General features: G+C 39.2%; 1 long non-coding RNA gene across 3 annotated transcripts in view; it reads right to left on the bottom strand.

Moving 5' to 3' along the window:
- Positions 1 to 591: 591 nt before the first annotated feature.
- The window catches only part of LOC308608384, an 88,101-nt gene continuing 75,873 nt past the window's right edge, over positions 592 to 12,819 (bottom strand). For all 3 annotated transcript variants that reach the window (XR_014014156.1, XR_014014157.1, XR_014014158.1), the window contains 2 exons: positions 3,244 to 3,314; positions 592 to 2,244 (listed from right to left, as the gene is read on the bottom strand). This is a non-coding gene — a long non-coding RNA (uncharacterized lncRNA). The remainder of the gene's footprint in view (positions 2,245 to 3,243; positions 3,315 to 12,819) is intronic.

Here is a 12,819-nt window from a genome sequence, read left to right as displayed (position 1 = left end):
CTGATTTTATGAGCCCAATTCTTGCATCTCCTCATATCTAGAAAAGTACTAAATTCCTTCATGGTGATGTCTGCTCCTCGTGACTAGCAGTAACCCTCATAAGACCTTCTGCAAAATATGTGCTTGATTGCATGTATTCCTCCTTCACTGAAATCACATATATATTGACCTTCCCCCCTACCTCTTTGGAGCAGTTTCTCAGAGCTATCTGAAATGCTGTCTTCAGGGCTCCAGTCCTCATTTTGCCCCAAATAAAACTTAACTCACAACTCTCACATTGTGCATTTTTTTTAAGTTGACTCCTGTGTTACAATAAAACTTTATTTACAGAAACAAGTGCTGGGCCAGATTTAACACACCGGCCATAGTTTCTAGACTCTTTATCTAGAGCTACAGAGCCATTGTCGCTGAATTTTCACCACATGCAAAAATACGAATGGGCTTCCCTGGTGGCACAGTGGTTGAGAGTCCGCCTGCCGATGCAGGAGACACGGGTTCGTGCCCCGGTCCGGGAAGATCCCACATGCCGTGGAGCGGCTGGGCCCGTGAGCCATGGCCGCTGAGCCTGCGCGTCCAGAGCGTGTGCTCCGCAACAGGAGAGGCCGCAATGGTGAGGGGCCCGTGTACCAGAAAAAAAAAATATGAAGGAATCAAATTTTTCTGTTTATTTAAAAATATTCAAACAATATTTACTAAGTACCCACTATATCCTGTATGTGCTAGGTGCCGGGTATACAATAGTGAGCAAGATGCAGTTCTTGCTCTCAAGAAGTTCTGAGACACTTGGGAAGTTCTGAGACACTTTTACTGAGATGGCTTTTTATTATTTTTCTGACACAATTGAACACTTAGCTCTACTATAGAGATATTATGGTTTCATTACAACAGGGAACAAAACAAAATACCCCACAATTAAAGGTTTAAATTCTCCTGGGAAAAGTCTGACTCAATCCATTTGTTCATTTATTTTGCTTTTTTTAAGCCATGTTAATTATTTAAGGGAGCAAGAGAGGCTCTAAGCCCATACAATTTCCTTGACTACTTTTACACACAAATTTTAAATTTCATGTGTTAAAAATAATAAGTATGTTTTAGGATGTGAAGTTGATAATCTTTTAAAAAGTTTTCCATGTTTAATCCTTTCTGTTATGCCTCACACTCAATGATATCACTGAGGTGAATAAAAACTGACTGTACAAAAGAAAATTGAAAGGGTGAAAAGGACAAAGATCAGGTCAAATATGAATAGAGATAATCATGTTTTAAATCTTATAATTAATTTACCATGTACAGTCCACAAAAAGATGCTGGCAGCAATAGAATCTCCCTGGCTTAAATCAAGAGAATTCGGGGATTAGAAATGACATTTAATAGAATTATTATTATAAGCATATCTTATTATTAAGATGAATGAAATTCATGTTTTATCTGAGTTTCTGAACACATGCTAGCAATTACAAGAATGTTTAAATAAATAAATCATCAGAAGTCTTCTACCCAAGTTAATCCCCTTTAATTAGGCAAGAGCTTAATAGAAAAGATTAGTCTTTACAAAGCTATCAGTATTTGAAAACTAAATTCAATTTGACAAATGAAAGAGATTAAATTCAAGGCAAAGCATAGGGCAAGGGTCTAGCAATCAGGAGGTCTATTTGTGCACCTGATTCCTTGAGTAAACCTGGGCAAAGTACTTTAAATCCTCAGCTCTAGATTGATGGATGGATAGAGGGATGGATAGATAGAGGAATGTGTGATAAAGCAAGTTAAATAAAATGTTAATTATAGAATGTAGATGGTGAGAATATGGGTGTTCACTGTAAAATTCTTTCACCTTTTCTGTATGTTTCAACATTTTAGTAATAAAATATTGGAAATAAGAAAAATCCTCAGTTCTTTATAATTAGTGACAACAGGGTCATAGTCCCACTTTGACCATAAAAGATAGTTTTGTGTGTGTGTGTGTGTGTATGTGTGTTTGTGTGTTTTACCTGACATGCTAACCAACTTGCAGTACCTGTACTACATTTTCCACATATTCCAATATTTTAGCTCTAATTTAGTATGTTGGACTGGAAGGGATAGTGTAGATGTATTCCTTCCTCATCTTCATTTATACTTATTCCCCTGAAGTTAGGAGAGCAGCCACAAGAACAATCAGAAGCTCCATGTTACCAATCTTTATGAAATGATTCCAAGGTTACAGTTGTCAGTCCATCACACCAGAGCAATGACAGAGTTCACCATCTGTGTGGATTACAGATGGGCCTTATTTCTTAGGAGAGAAGGTATAGTGGAGAAAGAAAAGGTTCCTAAAACAAATACCCAGTATTTGGTTGACAACTTATCCAATTTTATGTTCTTATCATCAAGGGAAAAGGGGGTCTTGTCTCAAAAGGGAAACTCGGGCCTCCCTGGTGGCGCAGTGGTTGAGAGTCCGCCTGCCGATGCAGGGGATACGGGTTCGTGCCCCGGTCTGGGAGGATCCCATGTGCCGCGGAGTGGCTGGGCCCGTGAGCCATGGCCGCTGGGCCTGCGCATCCGGAGCCTGTGCTCCGCAACGGGAGAGGCCACAGCAGTGAGAGGCCCGCATACCGCAAAAAGAAAAAAAAAAAAAAAAGGGAAACTCTATTACTAATTCTTAATCACCAAAGGAATTAATATTCAGGGCCCTACTTGTAAGTAGGTTGGCTAGAAAGGTGGAAAAAAAATTTAATGTGAGTTAAGTGAAGGAGGCAAGGCATGAGATGTAGCCAGGTATGAGAGCTCTGTGAGGCAGAGACTTTTTGGCTATTTCTGTTCTCTACTATATCCCTAGGCCCTAGAACAGAGCCTAGCACGCAGCAGGTACTCACTAAATACTGAATAAAGGAATTCTCCCCAACTGACTACATTGTAAACACATTTAGGGCATGGACCACAGCTTGCCACCGATCATATTAAAAAGAACCAGGCAGTCTAGCCCCAAACGAAATCACCACAGGCTAAAATTAGAATACCAGTGGGATGAAACGTTTCTTATCATACCTGTACCATGAACTCTCTCTCTCAGCTTGTTCATTTAGAAACTTTAATAGCTTAACACTTTGCATGAGATGAGGTATGCATTTTGAAAAAGGAGGAAAGAAAGGGAACTTCTACTTATAGATATTTAGAGGACTAATATTTCCTAGTTGTAATTTTAAGGCATTTAGGCAGTCTTGTGTATATCTCAACTAACTGTTTTCTGCAAAAAAAATTACCTACCTTTATGTTGCTATGACTTTTGTATGACTGGAAGAGTTCTTATGAATCAGGAAGTATCAATGTTGCTATTCCTGAAAAAGAAAAAATAACTGATAAATTTGTAAGTTTTCACTGACTGAGATAGAGCTGACAATTAATCATTTATTCATTCAATTATTCATCGGGTACGTAATGAATGGCTATAATGCTTCAGGGAGTGAGCTAGGCCCTAAGGATACAAAAACAGTGAGAGTGGACCCATCTCCTAAAGGAGCTCATAGCCTAGTAGGACAGGGGGAGATAAGGATATCAATCATCAGAGTGCAGTGTAATAGAAAAGTACCCTAAGAAAAGAACGAAGAAATGGGGAACAGGGCCATTTTTCTGGTTTAACTGATTAACAACTTTAACCAATAACAGAATCATTTTAAACTGTAATAGAATCATTTTCATATCAGAAGAGCTTTGAAAAACTATGAACCAACTACAGTATTTCACTTTAAAAAAGAAGATAACTTTTATATTATTTGGTTAGTTTGTTAGTGCACATGGTCTTTAAAAACAAAATATGAAAAATGTGACAAATGGATTATTATAGAGGAAGTACAAGCTTTAATAAACAGCACAATTTTTTAAAAGGGTAATTGTAATTTATAATTTATTTATTTGACTTATGCTGGATATAATTACCATTATAATGTGTTATTATTTTCAGTCTGGCATGAGATCTGATTCCAATTTAATGCAGGCAGCCTGGTAGAGCTCTCAGTTTTCAGCAGCAAGTATCCAGCCAGAGACAATATTCAAGCCTTAGAAGAATGGAGGGCCCTTATATAGTCCTTCAGTGGGAACAAGTGCCATCAAGCTATGCACCTTCAGGGTTCTTATACATAGAAAACCTTAACATATTTGTCTTAGGTATGCTGATTGAGGGCACAATTAGCTCTGTTATTCCCAACCTTCTGGTATAGGTTTTACATATATGTGACTCGGGCAACCTTCTTATGATGATCCTACATGCTCCTCTGGCTATAAGTTTTACAAATAAGTAAATTAGGAAACCCTAATATTGATTCTGATTATATATAGTGACGCTTGCAGCTCTTATGTGTTGATACTGATAAGATGTTATGACCAGATCTGGGACTCAGAATCATAATCATGATACTCTTCTCTCCCCTCCCTCCCTCTCTCTCTCTCTCTCTCTCTCTCTCTCACACACACACACACACACACACACACCACACACACACACTCATACCATAATTACCAAGGGGGTATAAAGTTTAGAGAAGTAGGTAGTTGATATATAGGAAATAAAGAATGTGATAGTTCCAGCACACATGAGATTTTAGATTGAGAATCATGCCCAGTATAGTCAGAAAAACAAAACTAGAATACACCACAGTCCAAAATATATATAAAGACCACAGTGTTAACAAGAGTGGTTTAGAGATCTTCAAGACCAGCATCAGTGATATAAAGATCAAGAAGGAGCCTTTGGGAATTTTAGCATAATTAACGAAGAGCTGTATTCAGAGCATTTTGGATAACTGTGGCTCTGGGGATTAGTTCCTATATAATGCTTTAGTCTGCATACAAATTTTGCTGCTGTCTTTTGCTCAGAATAAGTGTAAATACTAGTTAGCTACTACACCTAAAGATAAACTACTGGTACACTCCATATAGAGCATGTTACAATTCTTCCCCAGAATATCAGAGGCAGGATTTACTTTACAAAAACAACATCTATAGAGAGGCTAGTAAGGAATCTCAAAAACAAAGATAAGCACACAAGCAAGAAACACCAATTAATATTTAAACAACAGTTATCATGTAGGAAACCAAAATTAATAAACAGAAAAACTACAATCAGAAGAAACAATAAATAATGGAAAAGGAGGGCTTCCCTGGTGGCGCAGTGTTTGAGAGTCCGCCTGCCGATGCAGGGGACACGGGTTCGCTCCCCGGTCCGGGAAGATCCCACATGCCGCGGAGCGGCTGGGCCCGTGAGCCATGGCCGCTGAGCCTGCGCGTCCGGAGCCTGTGCTCCGCAACGGGAGAGGCCACAACAGTGAGAGGCCCGTGTACCGCCAAAAAAAAAAAAAAAAAAAAAAAAATAATGGAAAAGGAATAAATATTTTAAAATAACTATAAGTAATGTTCTCAGAAGAATAGAAGTTATCAGACCCATAAACAAAGAAAATGTTGACATAAAACAAAACCAATGGCAGCTTTTTCTAATCACCTTTCCCGTTAACCTGTGCCTCAGACAGCCCTGCTTCTTTATTCTTTATCCCATAAACACCCAAGCCTCTTGCCTTTTTGGAGCAGATTTGAGACCTGCTCTCCCGTCTCCTCACTTTGCTGCAAACCTGGGTGTTTCACCATTTTGGCTTGCTGCACAATGGTCAAAACAAACCTGCCGTGTGGCTGACAGGGTCTTGGTGCTACGGCCAGGTGTCAGGCCTGAGCCTCTGAGGTGGGAGAGCTGAGTTCAGGACACTGGTGCACCAGAGACGTCCTGGCTCCACGTAATATCAAATGGCGAAAGCTCTCCAGAGATCTCCATCTGAACGCTAAGACCCAGCTCCACTCAACGACCAGCAAGCTACACTACTGGACACACTATGTCAGACAACTAGCAACACAGGAACACAACCACACTCATTAGCAGAGAGGCTGCCTAAAATCATACTAAGTTCATACACACCGCAAAGCACACCACCGGACATGGTCCTGCCCACCAGAAAGACAAGATCAAGCCTCATCCACCAGAACACAGGCACCAGTCCCCTCCACCAGGAAGCCTACACAACCCACTGAACCAACCTTAGCCACTGGGGTCAGACACCAAAAACAACCAGAACTACGAACCTGCAGCCAGCAAAAAGTAGACCCCAAACACACCCAAACAAAATGAGAAGACAGAGAAATACTCAGCAGATGAAGGAGCAAGGTAAAAACCCACCAGACCAAACAAATGAAGGGGAAATAGGCAGTCTACATGAAAAAGAATTCAGAATAACGATAGTAAAGATGATCCAAAATCTTGGAAATAGAATGGAGAAAATATAAGAAACGTTTAACAAGGACATAGAAGAACTAAAGAGCAAACAAACAATGATGAACAACAAAATAAATGAAATTAAAAATTCTCTAGAAGGAATCAATAGCAGAATAACTGAGGCAGAAAAAGGGATAAGTAACCTGGAAGATAAAATAGTGGAAATAACTACCACAGAGCAGGATAAACAAAAAAGAATGAAAAGAATTGAGGACAGTCTCAGAGACCTCTGAGACAACACTAAATGCACCAACATTCGAATTATAAGGTTCCCAGAAGAAGAAGAGAAAATATTTGAAGACATTATAGCTGAAAACTGTCCTAATATGGGAAACTAAATAGTCAATCAAGTCCAGGAAGCGCAGAGAGTCCCATACAGGATAAATCCAAGGAGAAACACACCAAGACACACATTAATCAAACTATCAAAAATTAAATACAAAGAAAAATATTAAAAGCAGCAAGGGAAAAACAACAAATAACATACAAGGGAATTCCCATAAGGTTAACAGCTGATCTTTCAGCAGAAACTCTTCAAGCCAGAAGGGAGTGGCAGGACATATTTAAAGTGATGAAAGGGAAAAACCTACAACCAAGATTACTCTACCCAGCAAGGATCTCATTCAGATTTGATAGAGAAATTAAAACCTTTACAGACAAGCAAAAGCTAAGAGAATTCAGCACCACCAAACCAGCTTTACAACAAATGCTAAAGGAACTTCTCTAGGCAGGAAACACAAGAGAAGGAAAACACCTACAATAACAAACCCAAAACAATTAAGAAAATTGTCATAGGAACATACATATCGATAACTATGTTAAATGTAAATGGATTAAATGCTCCAACCATAAGACATAGACTGGCTGAATGGATACAGAAACAAGACACGTATATATGCTGTCTACAAGAGACCCACTTCAGAACTAGGGACACATACGGACTGAAAGTGATGGGATGGAAAAAGATATTCCATGAAAACGGAAATCAAAAGAAAGCTGGCATAGCAATTCTCGTATCAGACAAAATACACTTTAAAATAAAGACTATTACAAGAGACAAAGAAGGACACTACATAATAATCAAGGGATCAATCCAAGAAGAAGATATAACAATTGTAAATATTTATGCACCCAACATAGGAGCACCTCAATACATAAGGAAAATGCTAACAGCCATAAAAGGGGAAATCGACAGTAACACAGTCATAGTAGGGGACTTTAACACCCCACTTTCACCAATGGACAGATCATCCAAAATGAAAATAAATAAGGAAACACAAACTTTAAATGATACATTAAACAAGATGGATTTAATTGATATTTATAGGACATTCCATCCAAAAACAAGAGAATACACTTTCTTCTCAAGTGCACATGCAACATTCTCCAGGATAGATCGTATCTTGGGTAACAAGTCAAGTCTTGGAAAATTTAAGAAAACTGAAATCGTATCAAGTATCTTTTCCGACCTCAACGCTATGAGATGAGATATCAGTTACAGGAAAAAACTGTAAAAAATACAAACACAGAGAGGGTAAACAATGCGCTACTAAATAACCAAGATATCACTGAAGAAATCGAAGTGGAAATAAAAAGTACCTAGAACCAAATGACAATGAAACCATGATGACCCAAAACCTATGGGATGCAGCAAAAGCAGTTCTAAGAGGGAAGTTTATAGCAATACAATCCTACCTCAAAAAACAAGAGACATCTCGAAAAAACAACCTAACCTTACACCTATATCAATTAGAGTAAGAACAGAAAAACCCCGAAGTTGGCAGAAGGAAAGAAATCATAAAGAACAGATCAGAAATAAATGAAAAAGAAATGAAGGAAACAATAGCAAAGATCAATAAAACTAAAAGCTGGTTCTTTGAGAAGGTAAACAAAATTGATAAACCATTAGCCAGACTCATCAAGAAAAAAAGGGAGAAGACTCAAGTCAATAGAATTAGAAATGAAAAAGGAGAAGTAACAACTGACACTGCAGAAAGACAAAGGATCATGAGAGATTACTACAAGCAACTCTATGCCAATAAAATGGGACAACCTGGAGAAAATGGACAAATTCTTAGAAAAGCACAACCTTCAGAGACTGAACTAGAGAGAAATAGAAAATATAAACAGACAAATCAGAAGCACTGAAATTGAAACTGTGATTAAAAATCTTCCAACAAACAAAAGCCCAGGACCAGAGGCTTCACAGTTGAATTCTATCAAACATTTAGAGAAGAGCTAACACCTATCCTTCTCAAACTCTTCCAAAATATGGCACAGGGAGGAACACTCCCAAACTCATTCTACGAGGCCACCATCACCCTGATACCAAAACCAGACAAAGATGTCACAAAGAAAGAAAACTACAGGCCAATATTACTGATGAACATAGATGCAAAAATCCTCAACAAAACACTAGCAAACAGAATCCAACAGCACATTAAAAGGATCATAGGGTCCTGAACCAAGATGGCGGAGTAGAAGGACATGCTCTCACACCCTCTTGTGAGAACAGCAGAATCACAACTAGCTGCTGGACAATCACTGACAGGAAGACATTGGAAGCCACCAAAAAAGATACCCCACATCCAAAGACAAAGGAGAAGCCACAATGAGACAATAGGAGGGGCACAATCACAGTAAAATGAAATCCCATAACTACTGGGTGGGTGACTCACAGATTGGAGAACACTTATACCGCAGAAGTCCACCCACCGGAGTGAAGGTTCTGAGCCCCACATCAGGCTTCCCAACCTGGGGGTCCGGCAATGGGAGGAGGAATTCTTAGAGAATCAAACTTTGAAGGCTAGCGAGATTTGATTGCAGGACTTCGACAGGACTGGGGGAAACAGAGACTCCACTCTTGGAGGGCACACACAAAGTAGTGTGGACATTGGGACCCAGGGGAAGGAGCAGTGACCCCAGGGGAGACTTAACAAGACCTACCTGCTAGTGTTGGAGGGTCTCCTGCAGAGTCAGGGGTTGGCTGTGGCTCACTGTGGGGACAAGGACACTGGCAGCTGAAGTTCTGGGAAATACTCCTTGGCATGAGCCCTCCCAGCATCTGCCATTAGCCCCAAGAAAGTGCCCAGGTAGGCTCCAGTGTTTGGTTGCATCAGGCCAAACAACCAACAGGGAGGGAACACAGCTGCACCCATCAGCAGTCAAGTGGATTAAAGTTTTACTGAGCACTGCCCACCAGAGAAACAGTCAGCACTCCCCACCACCAGTTCCTCCCATCAGGAAACTTGTACAAGCCTCTTAGACAGCCTCATCCACCAGAGGGAAGACAGCAAAGCAAGAAGAACTACAGTCCTGAAGCCTGTGGAACAAAAACCACATTCACAGAAAGATAGACAAGATGAAAAGGCAGAGGGCTATGTACCAGATGAAGGAACAAGATAAAACCCCAGAAAAACAACTAAATGAACTGCAGAGAGGCAAGCTTCCAGAAAAAGAATTCAGAATAATGATAGTGAAGATGATCCAGGACCTCGGAAAAAGAATGGAGGAAAAGATCAAGAAGATGTAAGAAATTTTTAACAAAGACCTAGAAGAATTAAAGAACAAACAAACAGAGATGAACAATACAATAACTGAAATGAAAACTACACTAGAAGGAATCAATAGCAGAATAACTGAGGCGGAAGAACGGATAAGTGACCTGGAAGACAGAATGGTGAAATTCACTGCTGCGGAACAGAATAAAGAAAAAAGAATGAAAAGAAATGAGGACAGCCTAAGAGACCTCTGGGATATTAAATGCAACAACATTCACATTATAGGGGTCCCAGAAGGAGAAGAGAGAGAGAAAGGACCAGAGAAAATATTTGAAGAGATTATAGTTGAAAGCTTCCCTAACATGGGAAAGGAAATAGCTACCCAAGTCCAGGAAGTGCAAAGAGTCCCATACAGGATAAACCCAAGGAGAAACACAACGAGACACATAGTAATCAAATTGGCAAAAATTAAAGACAAAGAAAAATTATTGAAAGCAGCAAGGGAACAATGACTAATAACATACAAGGGAACTCCCATAAGGTTAACAGCTGATTTCTCAGCAGAAACTCTACAAGCCAGAAGGGATTGGCAAGATATACTTGAAATGATGAAAGGGAAGAACCTACAACCAAATTACTCAATGCGGGAAGGATGTCATTCAGATTCAGTGGAGAAATCAAAAGCTTTACAGACAAGCCAAAGCTAAGAGAATTCAGCACCACCAAACCAGCTCTACAAGAAATGCTAAAGGAACTTCTCTACGTGGGAGACAGAAGAGAAGAAAAGGATCTACAAAAACAAACCCAAAACAATTAAGAAAACTGTCATAGGAACATACATATTGATAATTACCCTAAATGTGAATGGATTAAATGCTCCAACCAAAACACACAGGCTTGCTGAATGGATACAGAAACAAGATATGTATATATGCTGTCTACAAGACACCCACTTCAGACCTAGGGACACGTTCAGAATGAAAGTGAGGGGATGGAAAAAGATATTCCATGCAAATGGAAATCAAAAGAAAGCCAGAGTAGCAATACTCATATCAAATAAAAAAGACTTTAAAATAAAGAATGTTACAAGAGACAAGGAAGGACACTACATAACGATCAAGGGATCAATCCAAGAAGAAGATATAACAATTGTAAATATATATGCACCCAACATGGGAGCACTTCAACACATAAGGGAACTGCTAACAGGTATAAAAGGGGAAATCGACAGTAACACAATAATAGTGGGGGATTTTAACACCTCATTTACACCAATGGACAGATCATCCGAAATGAAAATAAATAAGGAAACGGAAGCTTTAAATGACACAATAGACCAGATAGATTTAATTGATATTTATAGGAGATTCCATCCAAAAACAGCAGACTACACTTTCTTCTCAAGTGCGCACGGAACATTCTCCAGGATAGATCATATCTTGGGTCACAAATCAAGCCTCAGTAAATTTAAGAAAAATGAAATTATATCAAGCATCTTTTCTAACCACAATGCTATGAGATTAGAAATCAATTACAGGGGAAAAAACATAAAAAACACAAACACACAGAGGCTAAACAATACGTTACTAAATAACCAAGAGATCACTGAAGAAATCAAAGAGGAAATAAAAAAATACTTAGAGACAATGGGCTTCCCTGGTGGCGCAGTGGTTGAGAGTCTGCCTGCCAATGGAGGGACATGGGTTCGTGCCCCGGTCTGGGAAGATCCCACATGCCGTGGAGCGGCTGGGCCCATGAGCCATGGCCGCTGACCCTGCGCATCCGGAGCCTATGCTCTGCAACGGGAGAGTCCACAGCCGTGAGAGGCCCGCGTACCGCAAAAAAAAAAAAAAAAAAAAAAAGACTTAGAGACCAATGACAATGAAAACATGATGATCCAAAACCTATAGGATGCAGCAAAAGCATTTCTAAGAGGGAAGTTTATAGCTATACAAGCCTACCTCAAGAAACAAGAAAAATCTCAAGTAAGCAATCTAACCTTACACCTAAAGGAACTAGAGAGAGAAGAACAAACAAAACCCAAAGTTAGCAGAAGGAAAGAAATCATAAAGATCAGAGCAGAAATAAATGAAATAGAAACAAAGAAAACAATAGCAAAAATCAATAAAACTAAAAGCTGGTTCTTTGAGAAGATAAACAAAATTGATAAACCATTCGCCAGACTCATCAAGAAAAAGAGGGAGAGGACTCAAATCAATAAAATTAGAAATGAAAAAGGAGAAGTAACAACAGACACCGCAAAAATACAAAGCATCCTAAGAGACTATTACAAGCAATTCTATGCCAATAAAATGGACAACCTGGAAGAAATGGACAAATTCTTAGAAAGGTATAACCTTCCAAGACTGAATGAGGAAGAAATAGAAAATATGAACAAACCAATCACAAGTAATGAAATTGAAACTGTGATTAAAAATCTTCCAACAAACAAAAGCCCAGGACCAGATGGCTTCACAGGTGAATTCTATCAAACATTTAGAGAAGAGCTAACACCAGTCCTTCTCAAACTCTTCCAAACTATTGCAGAGGAAGGAACATTCCCAAACTCATTCTATGAGGCCACCATCACCCTCATACCAAAACCAGACAAAGATACTACAAAAACAGAAAATTACAGACCAGTATCGCTGATGAATATAGATGCAAAAATCCTCAACAAAATACTAGAAAACAGAATCCAACAACACATTAAAAGGATCATACAACATAATCAAGTGGGATTTATCCCAGGGATGCAAGGATTCTTCAATATATGCAAATAAATCAATGTGATACACCATATTAAGAAATTGAAGAAGAAAAACCATATGATCTTCTTAATAGATGCAGAAAAAGCTATTGACAATATTCAGCACCCATTTATGATAAAAACTCTCCAGAAAGTGGGCACAGGGGGAACCTACCTCAACATAATAAAGGCCATATACAGCAAACCCACAGCAAACATCATTCTCAGTAGTGAAAAACTGACAGCATTTCCCTAAGATCAGGAACAAGACAAGGATGTCC

The sequence above is a fragment of the Mesoplodon bidens genome (assembly GCF_964165515.1).
Source record: "Mesoplodon bidens genome assembly, chromosome: X".
Lineage (NCBI taxonomy): Eukaryota > Metazoa > Chordata > Mammalia > Artiodactyla > Ziphiidae > Mesoplodon > Mesoplodon bidens.
Note: the sequence above shows the minus strand (reverse complement) of the source record. Positions and strands in the feature narration are given on the sequence as shown.